This window comes from Gallus gallus, chromosome Z (genome assembly GCF_016699485.2).
Source record: "Gallus gallus isolate bGalGal1 chromosome Z, bGalGal1.mat.broiler.GRCg7b, whole genome shotgun sequence".
Classification (NCBI taxonomy): Eukaryota; Metazoa; Chordata; class Aves; order Galliformes; family Phasianidae; genus Gallus; species Gallus gallus.
The window spans coordinates 18,988,754-19,009,124 of record NC_052572.1 but is presented as its reverse complement, the minus strand read 5'-3'; the positions used below and the strand labels follow the sequence as shown (position 1 = coordinate 19,009,124).

At 36.1% G+C, this 20,371-nt stretch overlaps 1 protein-coding gene across 10 annotated transcripts in view; it reads left to right on the top strand.

Moving 5' to 3' along the window:
• Positions 1-20,371, top strand: part of PDE4D (phosphodiesterase 4D) — a 586,915-nt gene that overhangs the window by 370,019 nt on the left and 196,525 nt on the right. The gene's annotated exons all lie outside the window — the stretch shown is intronic.

Sequence of the window (20,371 nt, the reverse complement as noted above, 5' to 3'; positions counted from 1 at the left end):
TATTTATTTATTCTGTGGCTTTGTGTTAATGACTCTAAATGGAACCTGAGCTCCTCTTCTTCTGGGACAAAACATTTGGGAACAGTTTATTTTGTTCCCAGTAAAAGGCTGTGAAATAATGGCATGCAGGTGTGCTCCTTTAGCTCCAGAAAATGATCATCTTCTCCTGATCAGGTTGCTTCACCTCCTATTCAGTGGCTCAGACGCATATAAATGGGCTGTCAGGAATCTAGAGCCTTATAAGAAATGCAGCATGTTAAGACTACTGAGTTTCCTGCCATCCACCCACCTTTACTGCTTAGGTTGTGTGGGTTTTTTTGTTTGGTTGGTTGCTTACTTTTGTTGTTTTGTTTTGGTTTTGTTTTTCTGTTTCAAATATCCAGCTGCTAAATTTTGTCAATATTTTTGGAGGAAACTCTTTATGTCTGTGGTTATATCTAATGAATTGTTCCATGGGGCTGCAGGCAATTATCTTCCTCAAAGATATTCTTCCTCAAAGCAAGCAAGATAGCACTGTGCATACTGTGGAGTAGGATGAATAGTCTAAGTGTATTACAACTCTTAATAGGGTGTAAAGCTTATAAATAACCTATTAACAACTATTATGCTATTTATTTGCCATATTCATGACAAGATAAAGTTTTAATGAAAAGTCATAAATTGCAATTTACAATCTTGCTAACAAGTCTTACGAATTTGTAATATTGTTGAACTATTAGTGTTTGAATGAATTATTTTTTTACATAAGCTAGCAAGAACTAAACCTTTTTCTATTTGCCCTTGATATATACAGCATGCTAAGACACTGAATAAGGAGGGGGGAGTGGAAGAGAGGAGTATGCAAGACAAGAATTTTGTTTCCTTGGCAACAGACACAGTGTTGCTCAGGGCATAGGTGGCATCAGTCTTAAAGATCATTAAACAAAATGTATTAGGAAAATGTGAAACAAATCATGTGTTTCTGTGACATGGAAGATGTCAATCAACAAATCCCCAGTTGCTCCAAACACTTGCAAAAGGAAACTTCAGTTTCAGTTCAGAGTTTATAAAAAAAAATAAGGTTGGAGAAAAGGTGTTAGAAATATGTGAATTCCAGTAATCACTAGTGCCAATGTAACAAAGTTGGAGGTGGGAAAAAGTTGGAGAGGGGACTCTAACTGATGTCAGTGCCCGGCTATGCATGCTACAGATGTTAATGAAATTTGGCATCAGTGACTCTGAAGAAAATTTGGAAGTTCTGCTTTTGTGGACATTCTTCTGGAGGGTAAGATGTCTGTGCTTTAATTTTCTGCAAAGTAAGGGCAATCAGAGGTTGTGTAGAATGCAGGCATAGATAGTATATTCACATAGTTTGGGGTTTCTCTGTTCTGAATTGTATTATTTACTGTTATATTTAGATATTTACCCATTTAGCTACACAAAACTCTTTATGAACAATGTCATTTTTCTCTGACACTATATTTAAAAAATATTTATATCTTCAGTTATCTGGACACTGAATGTTTTTTTCAGTGAAACTTGCTGTGTGCACTTGCATTCTCAGTTTTGTCTGGAATAGGGAATAGCAGTGAACTTATTCAGAAAAAAATACATGGCAAAAGTGATAGATGTAGGTACTGTATCCAGTGCAGAGAAAATAATGAATGCCCGTGCAGAATTTATATCTACATGAGTGTACTTTACTGTCTGTAGTGAGTCTGCCTCACTCTTCTACAAGTTGTCTTTTTCAATTGCATCTTCCTGATGCTTCATTTGCATCATACTGAGATCAGGAATGTTCCCCTATTGGGCAAGCACGGAAATACTAGACCATGGGTTTCCAACCCAGTTGGCTTGTCTTGACCTCACTGTTTGAACAAGAATTGTCTTGGACCACATACATGAGGCCAGTCTGAAAGTAGTGCCTCCTATTTATTTCCATGGAATCAGATGCAAAGGACACAATAACACTAAATAAGCAAATAAGCAAATTCTCAGCTACAAAACACCTTTTTTTTTTCAATGGAGTCAATACGATGGGCTATGCATATTAACCAGTGGTGAACCAGAGTCTGCATGCTGCATTCCTAACAATGTGCACTGGTGGAGGTGACCCACTGTCACTGTCACCACTGCTGAAATGCACCACCCACCACCTCACTATGCTCACATCCACTGTTCAGTCTCCATAAACATTCCCAAGCAAGTGGGTGCCATTTCTTCTGCATGGATACACCTTTGCTTCCTCCATGCTTCCATGTCAGACACATAAGAGTGCCCCTCTACTACCAGCTGTCACACAGTAACAACATGTAATGGAATACTGAGGGGAAGGTTCAACCTCTACTGGCATGCCACCAACGTCTGCCTCTGATGTCATGGAACAACGTAATAAAATAGGACATTTTTTGCTACTGTCAGTATTGGCATCCAACAGAAAAAAGCTCTGCATGGCTTAGAGTATTCAATTTGATTTAATGGACACTTCTTTTTTATTTTATTCATTATGAAGTACCAAATATTAGCAACACGGTTTTCTTAGGCAGGTATATACTTCATACAGACAAAGAAGAGCGTAAGAGAGTGAAGTGCTTTGCCCTAAGCTATTCAATCTTAATTCACAGAAACAAGAACTGTATCCAGAATGCCTGGATTTCAGTCATAGGCAAGTTACACTGTAGAGGAGAACATAGGACTCTAATTATTCTTGAAAAAAGTTTCAAGTTAAGTATTCAGGAATCAGAAATTTTGATAATAGGTATTTGCTTATCCAAATACTTTTTTTGTTTGATCCTTATATTTTCCCATTCTAATGAAATTTTTTAGTCTGTCATATTAGTGTTTGCATATTTCACAACCAAGAATAATGAAAATAATTAGCTTACTGTAGACCAGATAATCTCTTGAGATTTTATTTTTGATGGTTTTCTACTCAGAATTCAATTTACCAATTATTTTTTTAAAACACTAACTGATCATCTTCTTGAAGCAGAAAAAAAGGCATCTTGCTGATTGAATTCAGTATTTCTAGGCATAAATGTGCATCTGTTTATATTCAGTGTGCTGTATAAAGATGCAACATTAATCAATCATTATCTCAACCTACTGATCAAATATACTATTAAAACTTTTCTTCTATAAATGTAAGCAATGCATTTTTGAGATACTCATCATAGAAAAATGTAATGCTCTTAGAAAATACATTATTAAAATATTTACAACTGTATTTTGCTAGTGATTATCATTACTCTGAGATATCAAGAGTGATAATCTTGAATGTCACAACTGAATTAATTAGGTAGAGTTACAACTGTAAATTAATTATTACTGCCAATCTCTTGCTATTCTACCAACATTTTCTCTAAATAAATTTACACTGTATACAGCTGTGTGAATTCTGTATTCTGTGAAATAAAGGAAATGTATCTTAGCAAAAGCTTCCTTATACTGCCTTATAACTGTCTGTTGAGAATAAATTTGATGTATTATGAAGTCATGACAGAGTTTTAAGTGTCTACTTGCAAGACTTAAAAAATTCATAGCAAATGAAAACAAAACGTGGTAAGACCCTGGAATTGAGGATCTTTTCTGCTTCTGCTACATCACAAAAAGGTATAGCAAGTGCTGCTGTAAAATTTTTAAGTGCACATCATTTATTATCACAATTACAGTTATGAATGCTTATCAGATTTTATGAGTGAGGTTCCATAATACACCACTCTACAAAGTACAAATATTTCTAGAGTGACTAACAGCTTGAATTCAGGGTTAGCATAAAGAATCATAAAGTCTGTTACTTCTAGACAAGTACTTCCAGAGTTGCATGCTGTTGCTTGCCTCTTCTTAGGTGTGTTATGTAGACATACTGTCTTATCCCTTATGAGCAATGTAGTAGAAGACAGATACTCATACTAAACTTCCTGATCATCTCTCTATAAATAGTATTGAGTAAAAGTATGTGGAAAATTATCAATGAATAAATCATCATAAGAAAAGATGGTCTCCATGGAAGGAAACAATACCTAGCATTGTCTGATCAGCTGTACATTTCTGTGCGTATTCTTTGCCTTTACTCATTGTGAGGCAATGAGTAAAGTATTGTATTGTATCCATCATCTTTTACTCATGTCATCAGCCATTTTTTGTAATTTCTATGGATAATGCAGCATTTTCATTGTCATAGGAACTCTTGAAATCCATAATATACAATGCTTCCCTTTGTTCTTCTATATAGCGAAGGACTAGAGGGAATGGCCTCAGGTTGCACCACGGGAGATTCAGGTTGGATGTTAAGAATAACTTCAAAGGAGTGGACACGCACTGGAATGGGCTGCCCAAGGAGGTGGTAGAGTCACTGACCCTGGAGGATTTCAAGAAATGTTTATAATTTGTACTGAGGGACTTGGCTTTATAGGAAGTACCGGAGATATGTGGACAATTGGACTGGATGATCTTGGAGGTCTTTTCCAACCTTGCTGATTCTGTGATTCTGTGGTTCTGTTTGTTGCTCTTTGCATCTCTTGATGCGAAAACTGTTTGGTACCTCTCCTTTCTTGGGCAGTACAGGTATATGATCTTCATTTATTTATTTTTGAGCATGCTACTTGCTTTCAATAACCATTGAAGTCTTTGTGTTGAGGGGTCAGTGACTGAAGTATATTCTTTTTCTCCAGCTTCTTCCTGGAAACAGTAACCTCTCTCAGGAAGACAGGAAAACTTTGCTGGGTGATCTGAGTGGGTAGAGGAAACAAGCAGCTGAGCAATAGGAAAAGCCACAATCATTAGCTAATTGTGTGCACGTTTAAATCCAAAATATTTAAGTATCATTCCTATATGGACAAGTATGAATGCAATGATTTTATGCAAAAAGAAAGAAAAATATGTGGAAAAAAGTGTGGGTGAGAAGGAAAGAGGAAAGAAAACAATGTTAGGTGGCAGAAATATCATGAGACGAAGCAGTTAATATTTTTTTCTCATGAGGTGAGATGAGAGAAAGATGAGAGAAAACAAACAAAATGTTAGACCATGAATGTCTTCTATATTGTCGGTTCCTCTAGCTATCAGTCCTATATTGTCCCAAACTTAGAGCAGAGGCAAGGTCTGTTACGTACCTTTGGACTTTGGAACTCATTATTTACAGAGTAGGCATCTTTGATCTCTTTCTCTTAGAAAAAAAAAAAAAAAAGAAGAAGAAGAAGAAGAAAGAAAGGAGTAGGAGAACTATTGCTCTTTGTGTGGTGGCTGTGCCATATAGCAATCAGAGATTTCAAATATTCATTAGGCAAGTATTTTTATTCTGTAATCTTGTGAGAAGGAAATTATGCTTCTTCATTTGGCATTAAGGTTTTCTACAAAAAAGACTCAGAGGATTGACTGTGTTTAGTGAGAGGAAATTGAAATTGCTCCAGATTTCTTCTTGTCCTTACAATTCTTCCTCCAGCTGTGGCTTTAATTAGGAGCTCTGCCACAACAGCGTCAAAAGTCTATCCATCAGTGCCAGGCTTCTAGCATTGCAAATGTATAGTGGTCTTGTATCTAAAGAAAATTGATTTATAAAGATGGAACTTCCTTTAAAATTGTCTCTAATTTGGACTTCATGAAGATGTCCACTGTGATACTTAACACTCTCTACTCCTGTAGAAATTTATTGCCTTTACTTAATTGCAAAACTGTCTTATGATTTATAATGAAGCAGGATATGTTTAACAGTGCATATGTGTTTAGAGTATGTGTTTAGAGTATGCATTTGTAGGTTAATTTCTTAGTTTGGAGACAATTGCTCACAGAGCATCTGGGCTGCACATATGCACACAAAAATGATAGCAATAAGGAAGCTGTTAGTTTTAAGCACAGGAAACAATATTTTGTCCTGTTGTGGAAGGGAGTAGAGTGAAGCCTATCATTTATGAATTAATACATGATGGAGGAATAAACAATGCTCTGGCTTTCTTATTTTTGTTTTGCTATAAAACTCTAGTATAACTACACGTTAGAATCACGAGATGATAAAATTATTTGGCTTGCAAGGGTTCTCTGGAAGCTCTCCTGTCCAGTTCCCTGCTGAAAGCAGGGCTATCATCAGTTTATGATGTTTATCAGTAAAGCATTAAGTATCTCCAAGAGTGGAAATTCTCCAACAGCTTTGGGCAGCTTGTTTCTGTTCTTAATCATCATCATTGTGAAGACTTTCTGAAAATGCTTTTTGTCCATTCTCAGTGAATACCTGAAAAGAGCCTAACTGTACCTCCCTACATCCTCCCCGCAAGTAGTTGAATAAAATAATTACATCTCTTCCCTTTTTCCTACCTTTTTTCTATGCTATTCAAGCTCAGTTCCTTTAAGTCTCTATAGTCTGTGCTGCAGGTCCTCGGTAGTCATAGAGCCAACACTCCACTGGACTCCCACCACTACTCTAGTGTTATTGAAAAAGCCGTGTCTCTTCCATGAACAATTTGAAGTGCCTGAGATATAAACCAGTATGACAACCAAGCTACCATCCTGAGAAATGGGTAGACCCACTGAGAAGGAGATTATATTGAGTTGGGCTTGATTCTGCCTAATAAAATTACACAGCGTGGATCTGCAGCTTTTTCCTGATATAAGGGCAGCTAGCAGAAGCGGTGACACTGCACAACAACCAGGATTGTCTGAATTGTTGCTGATAAAGTGGGAAGAGTGAAAGTCCGTGAGCTGTGTTCAACCCACAAACCTGCTTCTCCTTGTCAGAAACTGGTAGCTTTGGAAAGTCTGGCTAGTTAAAATCACAAATGTTCTAGCTTTATACACAATAGCTATTTCCTCTTTAGCTAAAGGGGAATGAGAACATTATTAAAACTAAACCATTTATTCTAAAATCTGAGTGTATGCTGCATGGCATTCACTTATATTTCTGAACACTGTGTTGCAGCTAAATTAAGTATGGAGGTAGAAAGAGATAGATAATGCTATTTTAAGATAGTGTACAGGGATGTTTCTCTTGTTTTAATTCTCTGGGCTTGAGGAAACATCTAAAGCTTGGAAGAGCTATGCTCTGCAACAGTGATACAGGTATTACTGTGGTGTCTTAATATGCTAAGTCAGAAAAAGATCTTGAAGATTTTTTTTGCTAACTGCTGAATTTTCTTTTTCCATAATATGAAAATAGTCCTCGTGGCATTTGTCACAGGTGTTTTCTTATTTTTGCTATCCCCGAAGGGCTACAAAATACCTATCATGAATGCAAGAAAGGTGTTTAGAAATCCGTTTTAAAAAAAATTATTTAATCTTCAGATGTAAAACATGAAAATGTCAGTAGTCGGCTTCTCCTGATTATAAATATTAATAGTCTCCATGTACTGAGGGCTTTAATAAATCATACTCATTTCTTTAGCTAGTTAAGGTCTCTTTAAGTATGTTGCTGTTCAAAACTGAACTCAATATTTTCACTCCTTTTTTTTTTAACTTAAAAATGCTATCCAGAATTGAATTTGCAACAGCTCTGAGTTAAGTCTAATAAAAGGCTCTTTATCATAATTTTGTTAGAGTCTTACTTTTAATTTTCCATTTCTAAATCATTAGGCAAAACTATTTAGAACAGAAAATACTGTGGTATTTTTAATAGTAGATACCTAAGGTATTTGTAAGAATGTGTCACACATGCACTGTTCATCCTATTGTCTTTTGCAGGATGAGTAAATATGGTGCAATAACAATACAAAGTACATATTAGTCTATTGTCAAGCTATTATAAAAATGAGCTGGTACACATACTGCATTGCTTTCTTCTCGGCTTTTGATGTATCTTGTGTAGCAGTTTATTTATTTATTTAGAGTAGTAAATGCCATGATTCATGATAGTTATCTGATGGATGAGACTTTAGCAAGGTTATTTAGAGTGATTTTTCCCTTGAGTAGGACGGTGGATTTAAGAGACAGAGATTAAATCCTATTCTTGTCAGTCCAATCAGTTTGAAGACTGCCAAGTAACTTTTCTGCTCCAGTACTCTAGAGTTCTGTATCTACCGTTTATTAACGTCTGGGTTGGTATGTGCTTTGTGTCTCATTGGGTGTGTCTAGTTAAGTACCAAAATACGAGGAGGAAACAAGCAGCAAAGCCTGGGAAGATGTTAGGCTGTTCAAAAACAAGGTTATTTTGTGGGGTTTTTTTTGTTTGTTTGTTTTTGTTTGTTTGTTTGTTTGTTTTCTGAGAAAGAGATCATCAAAAGCCACCCAAAAAATGGTGAACACAAAAGTATTGAGAAGTGTTTTACAGTCACAATGACTCCTAACATGTCAGAATGCATTTGTGTAGCCTTGTATTCCTCCTGAGGCTCTTTATTGTCACTTTTGAAGTGAGCATTCAGGCATCCATTACTCATTTTTCACAGTATTTCTGCTGAAAGTGTAATATATTGCAAATTCAGCAGTGCTGGAAAATAGGGATTTATTCTGTGGCTTTAAGTTTTCTTTTTTTTTTTTTTTTTTAAGTGTCTCAATGAATGGGTTTTTCTGCATTCAGGGTGTTTAGGCCAGGAACCTCCTTACATATGTAATGAGTATCTGTTCTTAAACAACCGAAGAAGATATTTAAAACACAAGTTCTCTATTGTCAGCATGGTTTTGATAAAGTATTCACAAGAAACACTATCCTGAGCATTGGTAGATCTAGCAGAGCAATCTTTCCTTTTACATGATTCTTCCTAACATTCACGGTATATATATTCACTATATATAGCGACAGTGATAATCTTTTTCTGTTGCCCAGTTTATGGCACAGATTTTTTTTAAGGAATTAAAGGGCAGAGGACTTTTAAACATTAAAATGCCTACAATGCTTAAATATTTAGTCTATCTAAAATCTGTTCTATTAATATATGTCACGGTTGAAAAACTTCATATTCTGTGGAGATTTAAGAATTTACATTTCACTCAAGTATGTTTTTATTATTAGTGAATATACTGGTATTCCATAATATTTAACCAAAACTAATTTTAAGCTAGACTACACAAAAATACGTGGCAGCATTTAATTTTGTAGTTCATAATTACACATATTATTAAATATGTTTTACAGAAGTTGGCAAATGCAAGCCATGTGCCAAGTAGTAAGTATTCTAATTGACATGTTAATGAACAGTGTCTGTAAGAGAGAAGACTCTTAAGAAAATTTGGAAATAATTTTGGATATCAAATAAATAAAAAATCTTTTCTGTGTATTTTTTTGTGCTGAGTTTCATGATCAGTGACACAGGAAATTTGGCATTTATACCTATAGTGATAATACCTATTTTCTTAGTGTACCTTCTAGTACTTGTATGTGCTAATGACATAAGTTGTGAAATTTAAATTTACATGTTGCAATAATTCTTTCATAATTTTCTGTTTTCTAGGTAAGTACTCTCTGTATTCTTCAATGAACTGAAAGAAAATGTACCATTCCTCTTTGCCTTCTTGAAGTGCAACAAAAGAGGTAAAAACAAGGGAAAAAAATGAAAGCCATGTGGTAAGAATTGTGTTTATTTGGTTATTTACTTTACTTTTGAGAACTAGTTTCCATAGAATTGGTGAGAGATGGGAAACTGATTATGACAAGTGATCATGAAATGCACTCTGCACTTGCTGACTGTCTAGGTGGATTGCAGGCAACAGAAACTCATCCCCACAGTCCAGAATCATGTCATTAATGTAAAGGTATTTTGTTTCCTCAAAGGCTGAATTGAACATTGACAGAGAGCTTTGATGGCAGAAATGTCTGCTTAACAGCAGAGCATATCAAAGATGGACAGAATTTTCCTTTTGGAGAAATGGTTACTTAAGGTATCTGGAAGTATCTGTATCTCATTATTAATTACAATTTGATCATGTTTCCTTGAATACAAACAATCCAGGAATAAAAGTAAATAGTGGCAGAGGCAGCAAAATGCAGCTAGCTGTGGTTCTCTGCAGTCTTTTTTTCACACAGCTATTAGATGAAACAACCTCAGATAAAACAGATGGCCTTCTGAGCTTCACGAAAGTGCAGCTGTAGAGTGCTCATTTTAAGTTCTTTATGACATTAATGATAGCTTCCATTGCGCTCTTAGTCACAAGAATTCTGGGCACACCTTTAGTCAGCTAGGACAGATTGCTGGTAGTTCAAAGGCTAAAGAAAGAAAAAAAGAGAGGAAGGAGGAAAATGACACAAATGAAGATTTTGCAGACGGAACAAGAATCGCACACAAAGGTGGTTTTCCAGGCCTTACTGAGGATGCTGGAAGTAGTGGTGTCACATAGTGAGGTCCTATGAGGTGATTCCAGGACTCTGCAATTGTGAGCTTTGATGTTACAGACAATTACAGGTGTTCTGGCCACAAGGATGATAAAGGGTCTGGAGCATCTCCAGTGTGGGGAAAGGCTGAGTAACTGGGTTTGTTCAGCCTGCGGAAAAAAAGACTGAGGGGGTACCTGATAAATGTTTATAAATATCTAAAGGAAGGTGAGAGGCAAATGGATGCTCTTCTCAGTGATGTGTAGTTACAGAACAAGGAGTAATGGCCTAAAACTTGAATATAGGAGGTTCTGTACTAACATGCGGAAAAACTTCTTTACCAGAACACTGGAACAGTTTGCCCAGAGAGGTATTGGAGTCTCCTTCTGTGGAGATATTCAGGAGCCATCTGGACATCTGCCTGTGAGACCTATTGTAGGGTACCTGCTTTAACAGGGGAATTGGACTCGATGATCTCCTGAGGTCCCTTCCAACCCCTGTGATTCTGTGATTCTGTGATTCTGGATGTGATACTGAAGGCTGCTGTGTTGGCAGTGATGTCTCTTTTTCATCTACCTGTACTTTTCACAATCTGTGTCAAACTGTAGATCCTCGAAGAGTGGTACTTATTTAGGTATCTATACAAGTTCTTTTTTTTTTTTTTTTTTTTTTTTTTTTTTTTTAGTTCTGAAGGTTTTTGACATAGCAGCCATTAAAGCTGCTATTGAACATAACCAAAAAATAATCATTAACGTTAATCCTATATAAATCCTGTCTACTTTAAATTTCTGTATGCTTGGATTCATTGGCATTTAGAGGCACAGGAACACACACACTGTGCCCTTGCAGCCCAGAAAGCCAACCATATCCTCGGCCGCATCAAGAGAAGTGTGACCAGCAGGGTGAGGGAGGTGATCCTGCCCCTCTGATCTGTGCTGGTGCGGCCTCATTTGAAGTGCTGTGTTCAGATGTAGAGCCCTCAGTACAGGAGAGACATGGACCTGTTGGAGCACATCCACAAGAATGACCCAAGGGATGGAACACCTTGCCTACAAGGACGTGCTGAGAGAGCTGGGGCTGTTTAGCCTCGAGAAGAGAAGGCTGCGAGGTGAGCTGATAGCGGCCTTTCAGTCTCTACAAGAGAGATACAGGAAAGAAGGGGACAGACTCTTTAGCAGGCTCTGTTTTGATAAAACAATGGGGAAATGGTTTCAAGCTCAAAGATTGTAGACTTAGGTTAGATACAAGGAAAAAGTCTTTCACAGTGAGGTTGGTGAGGCAGTGGAACATGTTGCCTACTGTTGTGGTGGATGCCCCATCCCTGGAGACTTTCAAGGTGAGGCTGGATAAGGTCCTGAACAGCCTGTTCTAGCTGTGGTGTCCCTGTTCCTTGCAGGGGAGTTGGACTAGATGGCCTTGAGAGGTTCCTTCCTAAACTCTAAGGATTTTATGATTCTATGATTTTTAATGCAAGCTTCTTTTGTCTATAATAGTTAAAAATATTCAAGTTATGTATTAAAATGATTCCATGAATCAGTAAAATGATTGAGGAAATTTAAAAGAACAACAATAACAGTAAATACAACATGGAAATATTGTTTTGTTTTGGTTTTTTTTTCCCCAAAGTTATGGCATTATTGCTCCTGTGACAGATTTCTTTTTCATCTATATGTTATGCTATGTTGACGTCTTGATAATTTATTTTGAGAATATCAGGAAGGCTACTAATGAATCTAATTGATAATGTTATAATAAAGACATGGTTTTAAAGTTTTACTCAATAAAGATCATAATTTGGATATACATGGGAAATAACGAACTCCAAGTAAGCAAAATGAAGTTTTCAACAGAGTAAGTTACTAAATGAACCTGCAGAGGGCAATATGGTGTTTTTGTCTCTAATAGAGAAATCACAAAGTTCATTATGTGATCATCTTAAGTAGTTTAAAAGTTCATTCAAAAGAGCTACTATTACTGTATTTTGCTGCTCATAATAATAGCATAATTCATCTTTCACTTTGCCATCGAATGGAAACTATGTTGCTCAGTGATTTAAGAATGTTTTTTTGCTTGTTTTTCTATTTCTAGAAAAAAGGAACAAAACATTTTAGCCTATGAACAGCCTATAAATATTTTGATACATACTCTGTAAGTAAGGTAAATACTCTGTCTCACACTATTTTTCTTTTAAATAAGGCATTGCATGTAAGGGGAGAGTATTAACACAGGGGAAAAAAGAAAAAAAAAAAAAGAATAATAAAAAGCAGTGACAACCCATTACATTGCACCCTTTCCCCCAAATTTTATCTCCTGGCACTCGACACCTGCCCTTTAGGTCTCTCCTCAGTCTTCTGTTCTCCAGGTTGAACAGCCCTGGGTCTCTCAGCCTTTCCTCATGTGAGATGGTCCAGGCCACTCGTTATCTTTGTGGCCCTCTGCTGGATTCTCTCTAGAAGTTTCCTTTCTGTCTTTATCTGAGGAGGCCAGAACTGGACACTGTAGTCCAAATGTGGCCTCACCAGGACAGAGTAGAGAGGGAGGATCACCTATTTTCAATGTACCCCAGGATCCCATTGGCCTTCTTGGCTGTGCGGGCACACTGCTGGCTCATGGCCAAGCTGTTGTTCACCAGGACCCCTAGGTCCTTCTGCACAGAGCTCTTATCCAGTAGGTCATCCCCTAAACTGTATCAGTGCATGCAGTTACTCCTCTCCGAGTGTAGGACTCTATACTTGCTCTTGTTGAACTTCATAAGGTTTCTCTCCGCTCAACTCTCCAGTCTGTCCTGGTCTCACTGAATGGCGGCACAGCCTTCTGATATACCAGCCACTCCTCACAGAGATTTTTTTTGAACAGACTGTATATTGCTAATCATGAATATGATATTCAAGACAGTACCTGCTTATATAGTTGAGTCTTCCATAGTACAATTTTTTTTTCTATGCCTCCAAAAATTTTAGTCTTCTAAAATGCAAAAAATCTTATTTTGAGGTCTTGCTTATGTAGTTGTACAGTACTATATTTTGTCATGGTACTGTCCTATGAAATTTATTTCTTGCTACTTCTCTATCTTAGCCTTCTTTTCTTCAAGAATTTGGCACTGAGATGGAACTAACTTGCCAGGTGTAAGCCATAGTGCCCATGATGCTTTTTAGTTGCAAGGGTTTTCATCAGAAAATTTCTGTGTGCATGTGTGTACCCACATTATGTGTAATAATTGTGCATATGTAGGGTAACAAATATACAGGAGAACTACGAATACAAAACTGAATGGTGTAGATTGTTCTTAGGTAGCAACTCAGTAGTCAGAGTTAGCATTGTAAATTCTAAAGCAGAATAAATAGCCATTACCATCTCATCTTCACTGTGATAATTCTCATGTATTTTTTGTTGTTAGTTATTGAGGCGATGTTTGTGTAATATATGTAAAGACTTGCATAGATATTTACAATTGTTTTCAATGAACCAACACAATGAACCAATATAAACTGAAGTTGCATAAACTTAAAGAGTTTCTGATTCCATGGCCACCACAAAATCTTCATCTTCCTTAATCTACAAAATTGATCTGTGATATTAGAAGGAAATTTTTCATATGGAATAAATACAGTCTGGCACTGTACAAACCTGGTAGTCAGAAGTTAACTCAAGTTTATTAGCATTGAAGGAAAGTGTGGAATATCCATCCATACCTACATACCTTGAAATGAAGATTGGATGCCTTTTTAGAATGTAGGGGTTTTTGATTAATATTTTTTTCAGTAAGTGGGTACTACTTGATGGTTAAAATGGCCTTCTGTGTGTCACATCTGAATTAGTGAATATGAGAGTACATTAGAAGTCCTGAGTTGGACTTGCCCCCACTGTGTTGCCCAGATTCTGAAACTATGTTTGAATGAGGCCAGGTCTTCTGTACTCAGTTTTTGTAACATCAACTTATATAACTTTCTAAATTTTTTTCCAAATTCCCCATGATCTTCTTGAGACCTATCTTACTTTGGCAACAGTCTATCTTTGAATATCCCTCCCATCAAATATGAAGACTTGCTCCATCCACATTTGAGCAAGACCGTCAGCTCAGCAATTCAGCAGTTCACAAAATCTAAAGGGAAGCAATATAATGTTCGGCACGGTAAAACATACAAAGTTAAAAGGATTGTATGACAAGTCTAAGTGCAATTACAGTCTGACTGATTATGCTGGCAGTTCTCATTTTCACCATCCAGAGGGGATACAGTCTGTCAGTTTTCTATAATGGGATCTACGCTGACACTTACAGAAGGGATGCTGACCTTTACAGTTCACCCAAATTCACCTCCAGGAAAAAATTACCTGTCTCTATCTCAAACCTTGCAGTATTGCAGTATAATTTTTCTAAAATTCCTTTCAGGCTTTTTATCTGCTTCAGTTATACCTGAAATGGCATCATGTCATCTGATGACCATTCAGAGTTTTAACTTCAAGCCATGGAAAATTTTAAATGTTGGCAACAATCATTTTCAGGGCTTTTTACTTTTAAGACCCTGATTAGCTTCAACACTGCAGAGTGGAATTTGTATATTCTTCATTAACATAAGCTTCTAAGAGTAGATAGCCTTTATTGATAATCTTTAATAAAGCTGTCTTAAAGTCATACGTTCAACAAGTTTGAATGGACTTCTAATTTAAGATGATGAGAAGAGGAATCCAGTTTTTGCTAAAATTCATCTGAAGCTTTGTGATGATGCTTACTTATACGTTATTGTGAATGATTGTGAGTGAATGACCAATTACAGTCCAAAATTCAGCACATACCCATCGAACTGTCAGTACTGCAAAGTAATTTTGGAAATATTTAGCGACCCATGTAGTGACCCATTTCAGACACTGAAGCCATTTTGTTGAGAATTATTTCCTATGAGAAGGTGGCATTTCTTGTCCTGTCTTGACAGACTTGAAAACTTCTCCATAAGACACATAGAACAGAAACGGGTATGTCCACTACGTAGGAAGAGGGGATGACTAACAACTAATTAATTTTAAAGGTTTGAAAATGGAAAAGAAATCCTACCCAACTTTTCTGCAACAGAAGTAAAACCATTCTTTTCTTTCAAAAGAAAATCATAATAGCATGCCTGTCACAGTGCCCCATGCAGCAATTCAGAAACTATGCCTCTATGTATGAAAGCAGATTTCAGATGCAAATCAGCACATAATTTTGTCTGCAGTGACTGAAGTTCATTCCCAGAAGAGCCCAGAAACTGAGAAGATGATAAGAAAAAGTATTCAGTAGTCCATTTCAGTTTGACGCAATATGGCTGGTACAGCAATAAGGAAAGTGTTACAGTTGTCACACTTGAAATGTTGAAATTCATTACTTGTGAGGAATCTGTGGGAAAAAAAGATTTTGTTTATTGTATGCAGACTGCGAGCAGTATTTTCAATAACTGAATATTTTCACTGTCTTTCAATTTCCTTTATCTACTGAAACACACATAGAGCCCCAAAACAAGCAAACAAAGAAGTGTTATGGAAAACTTGCTTTGCAAGTTTAGATATTCCAACTTTGGAAATGGTTAAATTATCCTTACTTTTTATTCTTAAGTTTGTGATAGCCTTTAGTTCTATAACTGTTTATTTTCACAAAGAACCTTAGACTCATGCATGCAGAGATGGATCACTGTTTGGTGCGTGTCTGTGTGTTTTTTATTTATATTTTAGTTCACTGCTCTCAGTAGAGCGTTCTGCTTTTTTTCTTTTCTTTATACTCAGCTCCAAAGTCTATATAACGCTATATAACAGCTACAAAGTCTATATAACACAATAAATATATTTAAGATCTGATTACTGAAGATACCCTTAAGTCTTTAGAGTTGTAGATCATATGAAATCCTGTTGTAAGCAAAATACTTACAGGGGGAAATTCCTCACAGCAAGAAGAATTGATCTTGTTAAAACCAGCATCAATATATGCATCATAATTATTCTGTATCACTCCTTTTTAGAACAAAAGTTTCTCCCTTTTCCTATACAGTGAAGGCAAAGACTCCTACCTTCACAGCAAATATTACCCTACCTTTATCTTCAGTAAGTCCTCTTTCCATTTCTGTCCTAGGTGATTTGTGTGGAGCTTGACAGTCAAGTGGGCAATTTTTATATTTTCTCCTAATTTTACTCAAACAAACAAACAAACAAAAAAAAAACCCCAAATGGTCTTATGACAGGCTATTTAAATCATGTCAGGAAGAAATGGTAAATACTACTTGACCAATGTTATATACTTTCAAATGTCATAGAATGTGTCAGCTTACACAGAGGAGAGAGGTCTACCCTTTGCAGTGCTCCTACGGTAATAACAAAGTTTTGTTAAAGTGTGCGAGAGGACAGCATAGTTGTTGTCTTTTCGGTTTTCTGTTTTTTTTTTTGTTTTTTTTTTAAACTTTGGTTAATTCCTGGAGTTATTAATAAAACAACAAATAAAAGTGGAAAATTAAGTAGAAATTGTAATCTTCATAAAGTTAAAATTTCTCATGGAAAAATATGTCAGTGGAAACCAGTAAGGGAATAGCTAATATTTCACTTCTACACTGTCAATTTTCAGCCCTGATGAATAGTGTGCAAATACATGATACATGTTTGATTTCGGTAAAATAAGAAATGAATCCATGGAAGATGATATCCTATAAAAAAGATGAATGGATTCAGAAATTAATTGTTTATTAATCTGTACAGAATATACGGATTTCATCCTAAACTGCCAAATTGGTAGTCAGTATGCTGAAGAAATAATTCATGTCAACTCTGCTTTACGTTTCTAAAATGGCTTTATTTTGCTTATTCAACAAAGAAACTTCGGTTTGGCTACCTCGTTATTCTAATTATAGTTGTAGCAGCTGATGTTCAAGGAAGATGTTCATTTGGAGAGATGAATAAACAGAATTGTTCTGGTGTCTAGCTGCAGCAGTATTTCATTAATGTTTTTTTCATGAGTAACATTATATACAGTGACACTGAGTATCTATGGTTGGAAACTGGATTTAATAAGAACTCTTGATTTTTTAATTGCTTACATTTATCATCCACTCTATGCCCTTAAATCATTCTTTTGGCAGAACACTGCGAAATTTTATGATGTTGTTATTGAAATTCAGCTTATAGGATATTTCTGGTTTTATCACTAGGAAGGATGCAACATAAATGGTAAGGTTTTTGGCCTACCAGTGTTGGAAATTGGATACTGATCTGTATGGATCAAATGTGGCTAGACTAATGTCTTTATGAAATTTAAAAGAGAGAATAGAAGATTTTGACATACAGTATTCTATAATATAAAGGGAAAAAGAATCAGTAGAAGCCTTAATATAAAAGGGTCTTTAAGGGAAGCAGTATGAAGTTCAAGGTTTCATTAGCATAAGTATTTACTGTCAGAGATAAAGATCTAATTGAGCATGTGTTAATAACAGGTATGTCTCTCTAAGGCAAAATTAAGGACAAAGTAGGACAAAACATTACAAAGTCAAGCCACATATGTGCCATAAGTTTGTCATACTCTGTTGGACCTGGAGACTTCTCCAACATCTGTGTTTGATATGTGGATGTGGATTCTAGTTATGATGTAGATTCTAGCTGTGGATGTTCCTGTTCATTGCAGGGAAGTTGGACTAGATGACCTTTAAAGGTCCCTTCCAAATCTAAGAATTCTATGATTCTATAATTCTGTGTGCCACATTTTACTGATCCCTGTAAAACAGAGATGGTGTGATATGTCTATGTGAACAGTGCAGTAGTATAAGTGAGTAAAAATTTGTTGTTTTTTCAAAACTTCATTACACTACCTTTATATTGGGGATCTTACTTGTTTACTTTGCCTGAGACAAATATAAGCATGCCTCTCTAGCATACCTTCTCAAATCATCATAAGGATACTTAATAAAGTAAGCACTTAATAAGTAAGTACTTAATAAAAATAAATGAGTAAATCTGGAGACAGTTCCTAAAATAACCCTTATATGTAGAACAGCAGTAAATTTTTGAAGAAATTCAAGCTCTAGAGGACACGAAGATCGCTTAAATTCTCACAAATTAGGAAAAAAAAAGAATTCAGACTACCTTTACAGTCCTGGAGTACTTTTGCTTATCTACCAAGAGGTAAATAGTTGGCAATATACAGCAGTCAGAGAAAGTAAGATTTAGAAGAGTTAGTTAAATAAATACATCTATATTTAGAACAACAAAATCTTTTCTTGAATACAGATGTGAAAAAGAACTATAGACAGACCATATTTTCATCAGAACAGGTGCCTGAAAATTTTAACATCATCTGACATCACTTGAGGATATTTATGGGACAAAAACACTTGTCATAAACAAAAGGTCTGGTTAGTAAGTGATTTGACTGTATATAGGTCAAGAACAAGATAAATTTGTGTTTAAAAACTACCAATATGACAAGTAAATTGGAAGATGTTTAAGTAACTCTTGAATCTTACGTTATGTCATGAAAACAATCTGTAATTAGAGTTTCACTTTTGTCAGGATGTCTAAATTTAGCTGGGTGTCAAATTACAATAAAATTCAAAAATATCAGAATTCCTTTGCAAACAAAAAACTCAGATGAATCTGCCAAAATTCCAGAAAATTCAACCCAATCTCAGAATGTATTTGATCTATCCTGATACAGTATTGTTCCACTGAAATTTCTATACTTCGTTGTGATTTGATTATGGTCTAATTACTTGCACATACATTATTAAGCCATTATGTAAGCATAAGTTTACATTTCTGGCTGCACATTCTACATAGACGTTACAGCTAAATACATGTTCAGTGCATAGTTTTTAAAGATTTGTAATTCAGTGAGGAAATAAAAGGGGTGTCATGGATGGAAGGTTCCACTGATTGACATGAGTGAAATTTCAAAATTTGAATAGTTCCATACTTAAATTCAACCTCCAAAAAGGTAAAAATAATCATACCTAATTGGCTCTTTGGAATTGTAGGAAGTCCTTTACAGGTGGCAGGATACCTCTGTGTGACATGTGACCATGTGATGAGAAGAGATCATTTCTCATACTTTTCCCTGTGCCTTATCAGAACCTTGAGAGGGGAAGATTTCTGGGAGGGAGCCCAGAACCTCCCACTTCTTCCAGCCCAGCACTGCTGAAGGCTGCCCAGTATATGCATTGGCTGAACCGCAGGCATCAGCATCTCAGAGGAGAAAGTACTCATGCAGCTGGGCTCCTGAAGTCCTACTGTGAACATTTGGACTCTTTCCTCAGAGATTAATCTTCTGAGTAACACAGCTATGTGTTCGAACACTCATCAATTAAGTCAATTTTTATATCTAGAATAAATATTTCCAGTTCTGTAGATGTATTCCATTATGAAATGGAAAGACTTTATTCAACCTCATTAACATGGAAATATATGTTCTGTATATAGAAATACTGCTATAAAGCTGCCTTTAGTTTCATTTAAACAGAACATCAGTGGAATTAAGAGCAACCTGAAACAAGACTGCTGTAGTGGCAGTTTGTATTAGACAGAAGGAAAGGGTAAAGCAGAGATTACTATCTATCAGCCTTTTGCCTGGCTTTGGTACCTACCACAGGTACTAGACAAATAACTTCAGTGTTCAGCAAGGCACTGGGGTGGCAGCGCATGCTGCAGTTGTGCTGTGGTTGCCTCCTTGGGCACCACTCCCTCCTATTCCAGCAGTGCAAGATTAATCACTTTGGTTTTTAGTTCATTTCATCTTTTTTTATTAAGTTTACTGGGGCTAGGCAGAGTATTTTGCTTTTGCAAGCTTGCCTCTCCATTGTTTTCTCAAGGAGCCTTACCTTTCTTTTTGTCTTGTTTCCCGTTGGGGTTCCACCTTTGCAGCTTCCTTTGATTAAATTTCAGCAATTCAAGAAGATTAACATTAGTCAGATAGATTTAGGTGTGTATTTTATATATACAAACCCCCAACAGGTTTTCAAGTTCTCTAAGATAGGACTTTTTCTGTTTTGAATAAAATCTCTTTTGTATTCCTCATTTTCTCAAGCTAGAGAGCAAAATACATTTCATATTTCGATTTAATGAGGTTTATAAGGTACTACTGAAGCGCTACTACTCTGATTTTTGTAATTGGGTTCACTGAGATCATGGCACAGACGCTGAAATTGTGAAGGATGAGAAGATGCCCTT